The 5,000-nt window shown below is 31.8% G+C and overlaps 1 protein-coding gene across 9 annotated transcripts in view; it reads left to right on the forward strand.

Moving 5' to 3' along the window:
• LOC106881857 (transcription factor AP-2-epsilon) overlaps nt 1–5,000 on the forward strand; it is a 447,939-nt gene that overhangs the window by 209,216 nt on the left and 233,723 nt on the right. For 3 of the 9 annotated variants that reach the window (XM_089355559.1, XM_089355562.1, XM_089355558.1), the window contains exon 1: nt 4,133–5,000. This exon is cut by the window's right edge and continues 707 nt beyond it. The exons of 5 other annotated variants lie outside the window; for them this stretch is intronic. The gene's annotated coding sequence lies outside the window, so the exon portion shown is untranslated. Of the gene's footprint in view, nt 1–4,132 lie in introns of those variants that run through there. One more of the 9 variants, XM_089355561.1, reaches the window with a different exon arrangement.

A 5,000-nucleotide genomic window follows, 5' to 3' on the forward strand; every position in this document is an offset into this window, starting at 1 on the left:
TCTGCTGTCCACAGTGTGAGACACCGAATGTACGAGATTGAATGAGTTCGCCCACAACAGCGAGTTCCATGGTTCTATCCCGTTGCTTGACCACTGGAAGACTTAAAATTGTCAGTGAAAGAGAGTAGATGGAAACAGTGCGGTAGCCTGCCGAACGGATTGTACCAGTTATTACAAAGGTCCAGCTTAGTGACACATTAAGCCATACTGATTCTATCCAATGATTACCTTAAGGGTACGCGTGTCTATGATATACCCAGCCACTTACGCCTTAATTCAACGCACATACACAATCCTCACGCACGCTAACTCCTATGTATGTATGTATGTATGTATGTATGTATGTATGTATGTATGCATCTATGTATGTATGTATGTATTACATATATAGATGTAGAGGGAGAGAGACAGAGATAGAGATAGAGTGAGAGACAGACAGATACACTCACACACATGCATACATATATACACTGTGAAAGAAAGATAAAGAGAGTATATATATGTGTGTATATATATATACATATATATATATATATATATATATATATATATATATATATATATATATATGTATGTATGTATAAAGTTCAACCATAATAAATACCAGGCCTCACTCAGATCTACAGGCAAAAGGAAATGTGGGGGGGAGGGGTTTGGCTGCCATGTTTTACCCCCTAGCGACAGAAACGACGAAAGTGAAATGAAATGTCTACCATCAGGAATGTTAAACCGGGTCGTCGCAGACTTTAAACGCCCGAAGCTGGGAACTGACTTCGGTTTTATGGTAGGCATCACAAATTCCAGTCGCATCCCAAGTTTGGGAACCTGGAATTATTATTGGATAACTGTAAAAATAATAAATATATAAATAATATTTTTTGTTTTAGTTATGAAAAGTAGAAGTAATACAACTAAAGTGAGGGAAAAAAAGGTGGTGGGTTGGTGAGGAAAAAAAGAATTAGAGGGTGTAAAAGATGGTGATTCAGTGAAAGAGGGAGGGGGATAGGATGAAGGCGAGAATAGGAAGGGAGAGCGAAGGTGAAGAGGAGAGGAGAAGCAGAAGAAGTAGAAGTAGTAGGAGGAAGAAACGAGAGCGGTTTTGAGCTCTTGACTAACGTAATTATACAGACGTATGCAAACTTATAAGCGTGCACACATACACACATACATGCGCAGACACAGACACAGTCACGCACACATACATGTACGCGCATATGTACGCTCGTGCATACATATGTATGACATGGGCGCCAACGTGTGTGCAAGAACGAAATTCATACTTTTAAACACATAAGCATTACAGAAAAGCCACACTGATCACGCATGTGCATTTATGCATGCGGATGTATATGTGAGTGTCTACGTATCTGGTGTGCAGATTACGAGCACACACACACACATACACACAAACACACACACATACACACAAACACACACACATACACACATGCACAAATATATATCATTGGTCTCTGTATCCAGATATGCATATATGTATATATGCGCACGCGTTTATGCAAAAATAAATAAAATAAATGCCGATGTGTATATATATATATATGTGTGTGTGTGTGTGTGTGTGTGTGTGTGTGTGTGTGTGTGTGTGTGTGTGTGTGTGTGTGTGTGTATGTCTGAATGAATTCATAAATGTATAAATGTGGGTTTATATATGTAAATATATATATACACACACACACACACACACACACACACACACACACATATATATATATATATATATATCTGCACATATTCATATAAGAATGCTTTACTTCATTGATATGCAAATATATATTCGACCAAGTAAACATAAACAACAACAAAAAAGAAAAAATTGGCTCTCAGTAACTAAACATAATAAAGTTTAACCCAAAAAACTAAAATATATTAAATTCTTGTACTCCCACTTCAGTTGCTTGTAGAATTACCATTCTTCTCCTTCCACCGTATAGCTCTTACTTATTCGGTTGCAGTTTTCAGGAGAATGGGATACGCATGCGTACTGCGATTCCGTTGGAATTTGTCGCCACCGCCCACACTAGCAGCTTGTTGAAGAAGCGCCTGTTTGTTAAATATCATGTAATGATATGAATCCAAAACATTGGAGTGATATATGTGTTCTCGGCTCTCCTACACGCAGTTTATATTCCCGGCTCACAGAGGCAGTTTGTCTTGTTATATTATCGTGCTAACAACACTCGTCGGATTGCAAATCGGTTTTGGAAAAATGTTACGCGTTACTTATTACATGCATATATAGATATATACATTCACACACACACACACACACACACACACACACACATTTGTATACATAAGTAGATGAATACACACACATACACTTAGAATATTTTTGGCACCGGCTCTATACACACACACGTATACATATATAACGTGTTGTCAGTGGAACGCTTAAACACAGGCGACTGTAAAAGAGAAACACACACGCATACATATACATACATACGTACATACATACGTAAATGCACATAGTAGTATACATGTATACTAAACTGGTTAGGAATACTCGGAGTTTTACATAAATACGAATTGCACCTATTCAGTGAACACTTGCAATAGGACATACATTTATGAATACAAGTTTTATATAATTATATATATATATATATATATATATATATATATATATATATATATTATATATATATATATATATATACAAGACCTTCCTTACACACACCCATAAAAACACACACACACACACACACACACACACACACACACACACACACACACACACACACATATATATATATATATATATAACAAGAAGTTATGAATACATACCTACACACATTCTTATGCTCTTTATAATATGCATTGATTTTCCAATTTGTTTGTGAATTATTATTATCATTATTATTATTATAGCTATTCATTTATTTGTGGGCGTACATAGTAGAAATGTTTATACCAGAAGTCTGAATAATTTCATAATTATTTAACTCACATGGAAAAGGGGTAAGTTAAGTTAGTTAACGTAATTATTTGCTGTCTGTAGAATGTGGGAATTTTTACATTTTATTTATTTCTGAATAGGCTAAATTTCTTGCTTCATTTCAACAAGTCAAAAAGTTATTTTTAAAACATTAATTATGTAATATGTCACCCACAAAGTTTCGTCTTAAAATATTATTTAATATAGATTATTTTCATTGTATATTTCGCTGTTCTAGAATTATTTTTTAGATGTAACATGAAATATGATATTAAATTAAATTAAAATATATAGTGTAAATTTTTAAAAGTCACACTCCATAACATGGAATATATTGTTTAAAAATCTGTTATATATATATATATAAAGGTAAATAGATAAATCTTCCAATTTAGGTTGTATAAAATCTAACTATAGAAAAATAATATATTTTGTATGCGTTGAATACAGAGAAATGTTTAAATATAAAGTCATATATGCTACTTAAATATATCGAATCTAGTGTACATTTATATATATATATATACATATATGTATATATATATATAAAGACATGGACATATGCAAAAATATATGTAATACATACAGATATAATTTAACAATTCATTGAAACAACGCGCTAATATCCATTTTAGAAATTAAGGCTTGAAGCGAATGATTATGAGTTAGTCATTAACTCTTCCTCCTCCTTCTCATTATCATCATTATAATTATTATTTTTATTATTATTATTACCACCACCTCCGGGTTAACGATTTTCTCTGCCGGCAATGCGTTTGACTAAATACATATTGATAATGATACTGGTAAAAACATGAAAGTCACAAATTCAATATTTGTTATCTAAACACAGAGTATTTCTTAACCTAATCAAACTCAAATTTCCCTATTATATTGGTGAGCTTATATACACTTCAAATAAGATATAAGTAACATCTTAGTGTGGAGCAATTCACGGAGCGGTTACGAATCACACTCAAGTCGATTTCGAAGCCGATCAATTACTTCAACATGCTAATATATTTCGGAAAAGCATGAAGGCCACATAACTGACAACTGTGCGGCATAAATAATATATCTAACTTGCATATTTTTGATGGGTTGGACGTCATGGAGGAATTGACCATCAGCTTATCTAGGTATGTTACAATCTTAATAAATTCGAAGATTCTTTGTTCTACGTGGAATATAAACTTCGCCTATCCTTACACCAAAGTCGATAAACGATAAAAGTGCTTTTTAAAATTTCTATTTTGTTTTTTTACCGCGGTTATTTAAATTAGAAAATGGTGGGGGTTCTCTCAAAAACCCAAATTAAGACTTGTGCCTTATAAATTATATTATTACGAAAACAATCGTCATTGACCTAATCAACAGTATTATTTTTATTATTTTCATTATTATTTTTATATTTATCATTATAATAAGCCGTGGGCCCGAGAAAATTGCATATTTTATAAATATTGCTTATATTTAAAGATGTTTTATGATATGATTTTAGTATGTTAAATTATTATGTTATATCTTACTTACGCTTGATCAAAGTTTAATACTTTGGTTTTTTTCCCATTATGTTTAAAGATTTCGATTATATATTTTCGATTTCGTTGTATAGTTTAAAATTCAAAAGTGTGTTGAAAGCGTAACACTCGAACACATGACAAGCAGAATAATATTAATCGATGTAACTCAATTTAATTTAAATAGTATATTTAAATTATCAATGTATTTAGTTAAATTTCAATAGAGTATTTGAATACATTTCGAAAATATTTAACGCGCTGAAAGAAATTAAAACTTTGAGAATTTTTTTAGTTTATCAATTAAATTTTTGGTTTATAATAAGCATAAAATGTAATAAACAAACGGTAAAATATATAAACAAAAACACCAAGACAAAATATAAAAATGCAAAAATAAAAACGCAACTAAGGCCTCAGGTAAACTTAGTCATATATATTCAAGCATATATTTACGCATACATACACTAAAATGTGTAAACACATTTCTACATACATCCAAACACAAAAGCGCATTAATA

Source organism: Octopus bimaculoides, chromosome 7 (assembly GCF_046866305.1).
Source record: "Octopus bimaculoides isolate indiv1 chromosome 7, ASM4686630v1, whole genome shotgun sequence".
Classification (NCBI taxonomy): domain Eukaryota; kingdom Metazoa; phylum Mollusca; class Cephalopoda; order Octopoda; family Octopodidae; genus Octopus; species Octopus bimaculoides.